At 40.2% G+C, this 14,014-nt stretch overlaps 1 long non-coding RNA gene across 4 annotated transcripts in view; it reads right to left on the minus strand.

Moving 5' to 3' along the window:
- Positions 1 to 14,014, minus strand: part of LOC136845749 (uncharacterized) — a 67,844-nt gene that overhangs the window by 32,151 nt on the left and 21,679 nt on the right. For 3 of the 4 annotated variants that reach the window (XR_010855238.1, XR_010855237.1, XR_010855239.1), the window contains exons 3-5: positions 13,100 to 13,271; positions 10,467 to 10,822; positions 3,639 to 4,018 (exon numbers count right to left, since the gene is read on the minus strand). This is a non-coding gene — a long non-coding RNA (uncharacterized lncRNA). Of the gene's footprint in view, positions 1 to 3,638; positions 4,019 to 10,466; positions 10,823 to 13,099; positions 13,272 to 13,403; positions 13,447 to 14,014 lie in introns of those variants that run through there. The other variant, XR_010855240.1, reaches the window with a different exon arrangement.

The following is a 14,014-nucleotide window of genomic DNA, read 5'->3' on the forward strand; positions in this document are numbered from 1 at the left end:
CAGCTTTGTGAAGGCGTGGACCAGCAGCTGGTGGTCAGTCCAAATCGTGGAGGGCTTACCCTCCAGGAGGAACTTGAAGTGACATACCGCCTGGTATACTGCGAAGAGTTCTCTGTCGAAGGTGGTGTAGCGGGACGGTGGGGCTGAGTTTCCTGCTGAAGAAGGCGATGGGCTGAGGGTCCCACTGATGACTTGTTCCAGGGCGGCTCCGCGGCGGCGTTGCTGGCGTCCGTCATCAGTTGGAGGGCGCTGGGGTCCCGGTGGGCCAAAGATGTTGCCTTGGCGAGGGTGGCCTTCGTCAGGGAGAAGGCCTTCTGCTGGTCAGGGCCCCACACTAAGGTCTTTGGACGACCTTTGAGGACCTCCGTCAGGGCAGGCAATGGTGTGCGCAATCCCCGGGATGAATCTCCTGTAGTAGTTGACCATTCCGAGGAATTCTTGTATGGCCCTGATGGGGTAGGGGTGGGAACCTCTCGACACCCTCGACCTTCGGCGACATTGGCGGGCGCCCCTGGGGATATCTCATGGCTCAGGAATTCCACCTTCTCAACGCCGAGGGTGCGCTTGTCGAACCTGACGACAAGGCCACTCTCCTGCAGGTGCGGCAGGACCTTCTGGATGTGCCGCAGGTGTTCCTTCTGGGATCAGGAAAAAATTAGGATATCATCGACGTAGCAGACGCAGAAGTCCAGGTCCCCCAGGATGCTGTCCATCAGCCTCTGGAAGGTCGTGCCCGCATTCCTTAGGCTGAAGGTGAAGAGAGAGGACGTAGGACCCGAAAAGTGTGACAATGACGGCTTTGGGGATTGTTTTCTGGCGCTACTGGTACCTGAAAATATGATTTTAGAGATCTAACTTTGAGAATATTTTGGCCCCATGGAAGGAGGCCCTTAGGTCCTGCAGGTTTGGTAGAGGGTAGTGGTCGGGTTCTGTAGCAAGGTTGAGCCGCATGTAGTCGCCGCAGGGCCTCCAGGTGCCGTCTGCTTTCTGCACCATGTGAAGGGGGGAGGCCCACAGGCTGGGAGCCTTCTTGCATATGCCCAACCTTTCCATCTCAGCAAAGGCCTTCTTGGCCTCCTGAAGGCACTGTAGGGGAAGCCTTTGGAACTTTGCGTGCGTTGAGGCCCCTTTGTTTTGATGTGATGATATATCCCGTGTTTGGCGGGGGACCCGGGCACCTGGCGAAGCTCGGGTTTGAAGACTTCTGGGAATTCCTTCAGAAGGGAACCATACTGGTGGGGCGCGACGGAAAAGATGGCGGGCTCCTTGGGGCCTGGCGACAAGGGCAGGGACTGGCAGGACTCGGTGTCCAGCGGGCGTTTGCGGCCGACGTCAACTGCCAGTCCGAAGTGGGTGAGGAAGTCCGCACCCATGAGCGGGGTCCTAACGTCTGCGACGATGAATTTCCACCTGTACCTCTGGCCAAGGATTGAGATCGACAGGGGCTTGGTGCTGTAGGAGAGGATGGGGGACCCACTGGCGGCCGTCAGGGAGGCAGCCAGGTCTGGCGGACGTCTGCGGTCCTCTCTGGAAGGCAGGAACACTGATCGCATGGTTCCCGTGTCGCTCAACATCATCCTGCCGGAGATGGTGTCGTGGACGTAAAAACCTACTGGTGCAGGGCCCCCGGGTGTTTCAGTTGCTGCTGCCATGGCGGCCTGTGTGGGTGGCCGCCACCTCCCCATTTTTGGAGGAAGAAAAGGCAGGGGCGTTGCATTTCGGGCAGCTTTCCAAAACCTCTGTTGGTAATAGCAAAGCCCCGGCCTCTTCCTCTTCTGCTGGTGGGGTGGCTTCCTCTGGCGACGGCGTTGATACCCTCCATGGTGGGGTCCTCTGGCTGGAGGCAGTTGATGGGGTGTGCAGGTGTGGACACCCACTTTGCCGCCTTCATGGAGTCCGTCAGCTGCTGCGCCACCCTGATCAGGTCCTCGACCGGCAGGGTGCATGCCTCTGTGATCTGCCCACGGAACTCTGGTAATAGCTGCCACAGGAAGATCCCCCTCGACAGGCTGTTCTCTTTGCGCCTGCCACTGCTGTCAATCTCGGGGAGGAGGAGGAGGTCCTGGAGGGCATGCCACGTTTCCAAGAGGTTTCCCTCCTGCCGGGGGTTGAGGGCGAGGTCGAGGGTGTGGGCGGCTCTCTCTGAGACCGGCAGGAAGCAGGTCTCAACAAGAGTGGCTTTTAACTCCTGGAAGGTGATGGGGCTCGACGTCATCGTTAACCACGGGGCAATCTTCTTGTATATCTCCTCCGGGAGGGCATTGATGGCGATGTTCGCCTTCAACACCTCGTTGGTTAGGCCTGCTACCTTGAATTGCCCCTCGACCCTGTAGAACCAGGACGCTGCGTTTTGATGGGTGAATGGTGGCAGCCTTATGCTGAGGGCCACCTTTGGTTGGTCCGTCAGGGGGGTCATTGCGCGGGGTGCAGGTACTGGCGTGGAGGAGTGCGCGGGAGGGGGTTGCGAGATGGAGACGTCTGCCTCCGAGAAGTTCGTGATAATTTGTATGTGGCTGGGAATGTCTGCTTCCATGCTCATTCCACGCTCTCACTTGGAGTGAGAGGGAACACTCGCGTCAATACACGCTTGGGTGTGTTCCGTGTGGGTCCACTAATGACGCCGGTGACCTGCTGACGAGGGTCGGTAACACCTGAACACTATGTCAGAGCGCCGTGGTTAGTCCGTTAGGGGCGTGGGTTGGTTCATTGGGCCGTTTGGGTCCGTTAATGGCTTCCGGGAACAAGTCCGGGGGTCACCACTGCGAGACTTTTTTTTTTTTTACTGCTACAATCAGTACACAAGATGGATAAGAAGAGGAACCTATTGTGCCTTTACTACCTCTATTTGAAAAAGAAAAAAAAATGCAAAATCCATTTGGTGCCTCCACTAAATACACAAAGAGACGTGTGGTATTTACTATTCTGTTTGAGGAACTAATGTGTGACGAAAACAAGTTTTTTTTTTTAACTATTTTAGAACGTCACCAAATTCATTTTTTTTTTATCGCTCAAGACTTCAAAATGTTCATTCAAAGAGCAACAAATTTCTCTTCATGCTGATGTAACGAATTGCGACATTTATATTCTTCTAATTGCGTGTACCATAACACGGGTTTCATTTCAACTAATGAAATGAGCAATTCAATGTCGATATCGTCTTGATCCATGTGTTCACGATGACGGTCAGTAGCATAGTACATGGTTACCGCGCGTAGAGCGGGAAAATAAAAACCGCGTGATGTGAAGAGGTGTACAGCATTGGACATGTAAGTCGACTGTCACCGCCGACGGTGCGGCGCCGCACATGCGTTGGTATGAAAGCTCCATTAGATTTATCAGTCGAGTGTACCGCACTGCTGGCGGTGACTGTTTCAAACCGCATGGTGTGCAAAAGAACCCCGCACCTGCCGAATCGCCGCCGAATGGATGGAAGTATCACAAACTTATTGGTACGAGAGAAGATGAGGTTAAACTTGTTCAGTATGATATACAGCAGCTCAAAATTATGATAAGCATGACAACTAGCCTAGCCATCAGATTCTGAAGGAGAATAATATGTGAATTTTTGGAATTGGACAAAAATGTAAGGAACCTCTCTGCTAAAGTTTCAAGTAGTGTAACAATCACTGGGCACTTACCGAGACAGAGGAGGCCATGTCCTTGGATTCTTGCTTCATCAGAATGGTCTTCAATTCTTGTATGATAGCTACCATGGAATAGCCTTAGGAATCAAACGAAGTACTGGTCACCAAACAGGAGAGTAGATAGCAATGTTCACTTGTAGGCCAATGTCAGTAGTCCAGCAGGTTGGCTAGCAATGAACGGGGCTTGGTAATGTAGAGTTTACTTTATGCTGACTCTGAACCTTGAGTGAAGAAATGGAGGAACGAGGAAGGTTGCTGGTTTCCAGGAAAAATCCAATAGTAAATTGTATAAAACCAGGACTGACTCCCTTACTGACTTCCTTTTCCACTTTGTTCTGGAATACAGTTTTTCTTGAAGACAGCGAGGAGTGAAACTGTAAAAAAAATTAATAAATAAATAAAACAAAAACCAGCAGGGCAATCTACTGATTGATGAACAAACTAAAGTTTCCCCTCTGTGATTTTTACCATGAAAACTTAGCAAACTTTTTTTTAGAGGTGAAACTTAAAATTAGTAAAAAAAAAAAAAAAAATTACCTCAAAAATTAATTTCCTACAGATGTGAAAATTATTCAACACTCCAGGGAGTAGATTCAAACCGGCAAAAATTTGAATAAGACAACACATAAGAGCGATAAATGAAACCAAATTGACCCATCACCAACTTAGGAGTTTAACATTTCCCTTGTTTTTAACTGACTTACAGTAACGGCCTTCCTTTTAACTTTCTGTAACCGTAGAGAAATCCTCAGGCTTGGCCTCCATATTCAGTTAACCTCATCTGGAGGATACAGAATTTCTGAACTCAAAACGGGAATGAGAAAAGTAACAAGATGTTCAACTAATTCCATGTTCAACTAATTCCCTGGATGAACCTTTTTAATACCATACCCCAGTTACTTCATTCAAGTCATTAACAATTACGATTTTTATCCTTCCCACTGGATATTTAGAAGGCTCAAGTTTGGTTCCTTCAAAAGAACATGTCACCAACATTAATCCTCTTAAGAAAAATTGTTTTGTATCTGTTGCCTGGGAAACTAATTGCATCAAAAACTCAGAATGATACAGCTCATTCAACTAAAACCTGACCTTTCGTAACTTAGGGTAATCATCTGTTATATATCTGGCCCTACAATCTGCTTTCCAATCCCCATCAGTAACAACTTCACCCTGTAAACCTGAATGATATTTACAGACAATATGCTGCGTCCATGAATAGGCATCTCCGGTGTTATAGGGTCTGGAATAGAATCATCCATACCATCACGGAGACTATTCTTGAAAGCCACTGGGCGGCTATTAGTTAGACGAATGGTCTAAGGCTCTAAGCTATCAAAAACTCAAAAGTTCCTGTAATCTTGCATTATTGCGAATGACACCATAAATGAACCTTTATACCATTTTTACGCAGGTCTCCACTAGTCCAACAAGCTTATTACAACCTTTAACATACTGTTCAAAATTTAGAGGTTTCACATTGTTTTCTTGAAAAGTATTCTCGAGTCTCAAAATCTTTCAGGAAATATGTAATGATGCTGGCACTAGCAACAAACTGTAAACCAAGGTCAGAGAGTACTAACCAAGGGATTCCATACTCATAACAATGCAGTTGAAACAAGCGCAAAAATTTTGTTGTCAAGTCCAAGCAAATTTTTAAAATTTAAAGCACGAGACGATAAACATTACAGTTATTCCCATTAAACCATACTTCATATGGACCCAAGTGATCAACAAAAATATTGCCAAAGGGAATTCGCTGGGGGCTCTATCCATAGTCGCTGTCAAAATTTTGGTTAAGCTTCCCAGTTCTGTTTAAACCTCTTGTATTCTTGACTACTGACAAGTAATGTGGTATACAAAATTTCTTTCAATTTCTGCTAATAAATAATAAACACCGGCATAATTCAGCTTCTTATGCATATTTATATTAATAAGCTTTGTTAATCTACTTTCCGTATGTAAAAGGATGGGAAGTTTATAAAGTAATTACTTTTCCACTTTGGGGTTTTACTACTAACTCTTAAAATGCCATGCTTATCAAACGTAAACATTCAATTGAGAAATGATCGGTGGAATATTCTTCACTCTTTTAACCTTACTTTCCAAATAATGAAAACCCTCAGGAAAAGTTAACTTCTGATCAGTGCTAATAACGTTCCTGAATGAATTAAGATATGGGGCATCTTCACTGTTACTGGCGCTTTCATATTCATCCTGATCTCTGCTTTTTTAACCTTATTTTTAAGTTGCGAGGAAAATTAAGAACTTTCATGTGAATTCTGATCACTTTCTGAAAACTAGAGAATCTGTTAATTTCAACAGTTTGTTCTACTAAATGACTGCTGTTACTTTCTGCATCACCTACATAACTTCCGAGGCTTAACGAATCAACAGTCATTGCCTGGGGATTAAGTACAACTACCCCAAAAAAAATCTAACTCACTCATCTCCTCATTGCAGGTATTATTAAAAAAATTGAGGACCAGAAAGATAAGATTTCATAAGTCGCGTGTACGAAAGTGTTCTAGTAACACAGTCGCAGGATTGCTTGCTCAACTGATGGAACAGTATCTAACAGGAACAAGATTAGATTCACTAATCCTCTGTGAGTGATCTAAACGATTCATTACAAAAGCACCCTTTATTCATTTTGTCTAACTAACTAACATTGATGATACAAAACAAAAATCAACAAACTTTATTGGCCTCACACACTGAGAACCATTCAACTCCCTCTGCAAGTCTATTAGTGGCTCAGTAACAAGGACTATTGACTGAAATTCCAAGGAAAAAATACTTTTGCCCTCAAGCTCCTTATTCACTAAGCGGTGTTTAGCCATAACAAAACTGACCTAGCCCGTATCAACGTTCTTAATATAAATTACAGTACCATATATGAACTTGCTGCTATCTGTAAAGACAACTAACTTTTAAGAGCCAATATGTCTCCTACAAATCTAGGAATTGAAATTTCAAGGGAGGAGTTTACCCGTTTGGCAATATTTTGCCATTTACGAAGATTTTCCTTACACAGTTCGGTATCCCACCCGAGTGATTTATTGACCTGTAATACTTGCATAAACAGACGATCTCTATTCAACAGTGGCCCATATAAGGATCAGAGTTTGAGGCAATACTTTTTAAGAATACTTCGTTTAGTAGTAGCAGCACCATTTACCCGTAACTTCTGGGTCATTGTGACATCTGTTTCACGATTCCATATTAAACCAAAGAGCTTAACATTATAGGGAGTCTCACCATGAGCATTATCTATTTCATTCTGCAGTGCCAGGTCACTGGTTACAAACTGCTGCAGCTCAAACTTATTACTACGATGATCCTTCATTGTAATAGCTCCATTGTCCATACATAAATAAGAGAATAAACCAACATCTTCAAATTCCTAACCTGCTCTGTATCACGATCAACATTCAAAATCAAAATCTTGAAGAGAGCAACCATTAAAAACGCGGGACTACATCTAAGATCAAAGGAAAAACTAAGATTGCGATAAGCTGCAGTACTAAAATCTCCTTTTCGAACATTGTTAAACCAAACGAATAATAGTTTATTTTGGCCACTTTCATTACAGCTATCTGAGAAAAAAACTTTTTGAGGTCAAAACATAAAAGATAAAGGTCAAAGGTCAAATCTTAAGTGTCAATGCACTAAATTTGTGATTAATACATGGTCCAAACCACATAGCCTGATTATGATTGATTGCGTTTTCTCTGCTAGAGGAATCACACAAGATACATAAGAATATAATTCCACATTTCGTAGTCTCACTAACTTAAAAACTCCCATGTGGGCAGAACACTGTATTCTGGGTGTTCTTGGGCAAAATACTCAAAGTTTCCTATTTTCTCAACAACGCCTAATTTTACTTGTTCCTTAATACTGTCATCCAAAAGGTATACATACTCCTTGTTCTTAGAGAGAACTTTGTTTTTTTTAACATTTGTTTTGCCAGATTGTTATTCTTACCAATGAGCTGAGAAACTCTATACCATTCCGTAATAATGGAATGATAAGCCTACCGTCTGTATTACGATTGGTCCTGCCTAATGCAAGCTTTACTAGTTTATAGGTAAGTTCAACACGAGATTCTTTAAACTCTTCCTGATTCTTAAGTAAGAAACTATAATACCCCTTTCCAAAATCTGTGCCGTATCTTTATTTATATCCCTTGCATTAATCCTACCATTTTTATTTAAAACACAAAGTATGAGTTTCCAACACACTGAACATGAGCATAAAGTTGTTCAACACCCTAAGTGCTTAACCTTTTCATCTATAAATTAGTGTGAAGCATTTTGAACACTTTCAGAAGCTTTGTTCCTACCCTTCTGACAAAGAAAACCTAAGTTTTTAAGCATTCTGTCTACACTACCGTCAGCATAACATAACACCAAGCTTACTTTCACAGTACATAGACGGAGATTTATGACCAAATTCAAGAGAATTACCTCGAATACAGGAAGAATTGCATCCAAGAATCAACTCAATTGTTGATTTCATCTCAAGTCACTATTGTTGATTTCATCTAAGCCATTCAGGAAATGCTTATCAGCAAGCTCATAATTACACTCAAATTTATCAACAATTTTATTTAGTCCAGGAAGTTTCGAGCTTATATCTAATTTTGGTATACCTAGAGCTTCTATTACTTGGCAATCCTGACCAAAAGACAATATCAGTTCAGCAATCCTAGACTCACACTTCTTTGGACTGTTAAACCCACTGACATCATCTATATCTTTAACAACCTTAAATTATTTATTTCCATAATCTTTCCAGAAATAACGGTGGACTGACTACAAGTGTGCCAAAGATCTCTAACTACTTCACCAGACCCAGTTTCACAGTGAAAGTAGGTAAAACTATGTTAGAGCTCCAGGTACTTTGATAAGATGTTCATAACCGAGAAAGAGCGGTCCTAGTAGCATCTTTACTATCCTTGACCTTAACACCAGACTTAGGTTTAGAGCTTAAATTTCCAAATTTCATATCTTTTGGCTTGTTACTATCTCTTGACACTACTATTCAAACAGAGAAAGGAAAAATGCCAGGAAAACATGTTCTAAAAGTTAAGTATACCTTAGTTTTACCAGACCACTGAGCTGATTAACAGCTCTCCTAGGGCACCTTAGACTTATTTTACGTGGCTAAAACCATTGGTTACTTAGCAACGGGACCTACAGCTTATTGTGGAATCCGAACCACATTATAGCGAGAAATGAATTTCTATCACCAAAAATAAACTCCTCTAACTCTTCATCACACGCTGGAATTTGCCCATCGAGCGACAGTCTGAAGCTCAAAGAACATTTATAAACAAGAACTTCCTTCGTGGTCTAAATTGCCACACTTTGTACAGTCAAAGAAATTTTAATGTCTACTTTCTCGCAGGGATATTTGTATAGCACATCTATTAATACCTTGACTAGAATCACCAGATTCTTTGGTGAAAAGTGTACAAGATATAATGGGATTAAACTCAGGATTACTTATATTCCTAGGCAGATTACTCAGGTTTTTGTTATCAAAAGCACAACTACTTTCATTGCCAAACTGGTAGTTTTATTTGAGTTATCACAGGTTACTCCTGATTATATACAAAGTTTTGCTCTTAATATTTTCATAACGCCCATTTGCATCAAAGAAACTCTCAATATTTTCATTTACTCTATGCCTTATTTGTCATTTGCATAATCTGTTCCTTAAAAACGTCAAATCATACCTGACAAAATGGAGTATTGCATAATATACCAAGTATTAATATTCAGAACCTTAAGATTCCTGAATTTTTTTTGTATACTACCTATGTACTCAAATGGCTCAGAGTCACAACCTAGCTTTAAGAAAGCTAACTGTTTAATAGCATTAAACATTTGAACGTATTCAGAAGCTAAAGCAGTTTGCAGTACTGTAGAGACTTGGCATAACTAAGACTGTTAATCTACCCCAAGTGAATTAATCAGAATAAGTGCTTTCCCTGATACCTGTTACTTAAGTAACAACAATTTATCATATTCAGTATAGGAAAATTTACTAGTAACCTCTTCAAACTGCACGAAGAACAAATTAAATTTTCTCCATCTTTACTGTCAAATTTTGGCAGAGGTGCGACAGGGATTCTCTAAAAGCTTCGGGTTTCCTCAGCATCATTCTTCAGAGATGTATTAAAGAATCTAAAAGGGATATCATTTCCAACAGTTTGCCTTTATAAACTTGGATAGCCTCATACTCATACTGTAAGTCACTCTCACTTTTGGTTTCACTCCATTTCAAAGACATATCGTCAACATCAAGTTTAGTTAATTCTACATATAATCCTCGTAGCTTAACTCACCCATACCATAAAAATTTGTGACCCGGCCTCTAAATTCCTTGTTGTAATAAGTAGATTCAAATCTGAAGACATTTTGCCCACATACATAAATCAAAACCAATTCAAATCAAAATTTAAAGATATAACTCGGAATGTAAACACGCATAATATTACCACAAAAATTAATCTAAACAATACATGAAATCTATATGATGTATAGTATAACCGGCACACCAACAAAGCTAGTGAAGCTCACTTCCAGCATGTTCTCGAAAATCTCCTACAAAACCCTGTCGAGTAATACACAATAACCTAAAGGCCACTATCATCAATCTTCAGCCAATAAGCAAAACATAACTAGCCTAGCCAACAGATTCTTAAGTTAACTAATTTGTTGAGATTTTTGAGTTGGACAAAATTATATGAAAATATAAGGAACCTCTCTGCTAAACTTTCAAGTATTGTAACAATCACGGGGTACTTACAGTACTGGGAGAGGTCATGTCCTTGGATTCTTGCTTCATCAGAATGGTCTTCAATTCTTGTATGATAGCTACCATGGGATAGCTGTAGGAATCAAACGAAGTACTGGTCACCAAACAGGAGAGTGGATAGCAATGTTCACTTTGTAGGCCAATGTCAGCAATCCAGCACGTTGGCTAGCAATGAAGGGTGCTTGGTAATGCAAAGCTGACTGAGACTCTGAATCTTGACTGAAGAAATTGAGGCAGGTTGCTTGTTTCCAGGCAAAATCCAATGGGACTGGCTTCTGATCCTAACTGACTTCCTTTTCCACCTTGTTCTTGAATACAATTTTTCTTGAGGAGAGCGATCAGTGAAACTGTAAAAAAAAAAAAAATAAAACAAAAGTCAGCAGCGCCATCTATTGATTGATCAACAAACTAAAGTTTCCCACTGTGATTCTTACCATGAAGCTTAACAAACCTTGTTTTAGAAGTGAAACTTAAAATCACTAAAAAAAAAAATTAATAATAATAATAATAATTCCGTATACAGATAGGAAAATTATTCAACAACGCATGTTAGGGGAATCCTCGATATACTGTAAGTTTAGGTGGAAAATATATACACCCCTTTTCATTAGCTAGCTTAAACTACTCATTTTTGTTCATTATAATATCAAGAGTTTATGGAGTTAGAAAAAAAGTCTGGTTTTCAGTAGCTTAAGTACTGCAGTGATTAACAAAATAAGCAACTCGCCTATTATTCACAGCAAAGTTTTAATGGTGAAATAATCTTGGGGAATGTCTTGTCAACGCTCGATTTACCAGTTGTGCTTATCTTCAAGAATATCCGACGGCACATTCGTCTTCCAGATCCGTTACATCCCCCTCTTACAGCGCAACATTCCAGTTTTGAATAATTATACATGTTTTGCTCATGATATTTACTGAAAATATGTCAACTAATTGTCTGTTTTCAGGGGAAATTCCAGCTGATATTTGGGAGAGGAGGGGGATGTGGCGAAAAAATTTATGCTGAACAGCAGATAGTTCTATGCCACTACAATATGCCACCTCATTCGTGTAAATATATACTGTCACAGATTATATCATACATCTACCTTCACAATTTTGCTTTATGGCCTTCAAGATTGCAGAAAACGCTACGAATTAACATTTTTCCTTCCTTTCATTACCATAAGGTTTGCCCGTGTAATTCGCGAAAAAGCAAGAGTTATAAACGTATGTTCACAAACACTTTCTATAAGATAAACAAATCAAGTAATCCTGTGACAGAACGCCATGAAAATGGGTTTTATTTAACCATATTGGTATTTCATGAAAGCTTTGCTACCAAAACTTGTATTAAAACGTTCGTAACTCCGGACAAGGAAAATTTTGATTAACAGATTTGGACGCAATAGACAATTCAATCATCGCCATGTTCCAAGACCCTAGTCTAGAAATTTGCAAAACTGTAGCTCAGTTATCTTATTCAAATGACTCTGATATTTAATTATATTGCATGATACTTATTCACCCGTTTCATTCTTACTGTCTTGATTAAACTGTCTATTGAAAACGGATCTTTATCCAACCAAAAAGTTAAAGAATTATTTATTAACTGCTCAACAAATGTTGTATGATGTTCTCATGGAAAGGATTAAAATAAGAAAAAAAATTTTTCATGAACTGTAAAGTTTGGATTTAAATAAGTTAACTCTTAATACATTTAATGTTAGTCACTTACGTTTATGTTGAGAAGATGAATATACTTAAACATGTATCTTTACCAGCTTTAGTATTGGCCTCCATCACAGCATGCAAATTTTAGTCAGTGGGTAGAAAATGACCGAAGCCGAATACAAATTTATCACATCAAATGTCATCAAGTCGAACAAAACAATTGTTACTAGATATTAAAATTTTTTTTCAAGAAAAAATATTACTTTGTTTTATTAACTGGAATAAATCTATCCAGTTACCAACAGATATTATATGACATGAGATAGCCTAAAAACTCGCTACCATTATAATATGGACGACAATCAAATTCGCACCGTTAAGATTTTATTCCAGATTAGTACTCGTGAAGAACTATCTGAAGACAACTGGAAAATATGGGTCACCATGAACTAAATCCCTTTGTGGTGAGGAGCAAATTTCTAACATTGTCTACGTTTCACAAACTCTTGCTTAAAGTACATTCTTGCCAATCCTATGCGACCAATCTTTGCTGTGATACCAATCAGGTGTTGAACTTTTTTCAAATGTCATTGGGGATCATCTTGGCCAAGGTTGAAGGTTCAGTAGTACAGAACTTTGTAAAGTACCTATGTAGGATTTTTTCCACTCATTTACACTTAAATCTTCTCAGGTTCTTGTTTATCATAAATGCTTATTAGTCCTTCTATTAGTCTTTCTATAATTCCATAAAAATAAAAGTTACACTGCTCCACTAAAAAAAAAATCTTAACACCTTAAAAGCTTAAATAAAGGTTCCCACCAACAAATTATGAAACAAAAAGTTTACAGCCTAATCATCACAGCACCAAACTACGACAACGGCCAATTTTTCCACAATATAATTATAACGAAACCACCCAAGACTTATCAACTATCACGTAATATTAAAAAACCAAAAGCATATTCACCTGAATATTCAATGTCTTGTTGAAGCTGAAAGCTTGATACGGACAAACAAAAATCCAGTGACAACAGCCAGGATCCATATCATCTCCGCGCTAAAACAATTCCTCTGAAATCTACTCCAAGGGCCAAAACTGGGACTCCGTGCAGGTGTAAGACACGTACCCCACAGCCTACCTAAAACAAAAAACAAAAATCGAGGACTTTCTACTCTTAAATTCTTCGTCACACTCAACTTTTCTGCAACACTTGAAGAAAATAGCTCCTCTTATCAGGATCGCTTGGAGAAGAGAAAATAACTCCTCTTACCAAGAATCCAGGGTCTCTTGGAGAACTGACCACTTACCACGACTACTCAGAGCGAACTGTTGAAAAACTTGAAAGTTGAAACGGAGACTTTCCAAGGAGTCGATAGACTATTTTCATGAAGTGAAACTTGTAGTTTCAAGTACCTCATTAACATTTTTTCCAAACAGAAAATATATGTGTATAATTTTTGTTATTTACAGTAGCTTTTGTGGAAGAAGATGGCCTTTCTCTTCTCCTTGTGGATAATTTCTATAAAGAAACATGGAGAAAAGGAAAAGCTGAATATTTTACTAGATTGGCAGTTTGTGATTTTGCAAAAAATGAAAGTGTTGAGGGATCATATGCCGATCTCAGTGCTGTCTATATCTATAAAATCATATAGGCTAATGTAACCAAGGCAACTATTGATTATGTGGGGCCTGATTGGCTATGTAGAACTTTTTTTTTATAATTAATATTTGACTTTGATTGAAAACTGTACATAGAAGGCGTCTACTGTAGCTTTGCAATCGGGTGAGGGTCGTTTTAACCTGTTTTACATACTGATCTGCGCATAAATTCTGTTTTATTCGTAGTTAGCACAATCCATTGCTGTAGTATAAATCTTGTTT

Source organism: Macrobrachium rosenbergii, chromosome 14 (assembly GCF_040412425.1).
Source record: "Macrobrachium rosenbergii isolate ZJJX-2024 chromosome 14, ASM4041242v1, whole genome shotgun sequence".
In the NCBI taxonomy this organism is placed as follows: Eukaryota; Metazoa; Arthropoda; class Malacostraca; order Decapoda; family Palaemonidae; genus Macrobrachium; species Macrobrachium rosenbergii.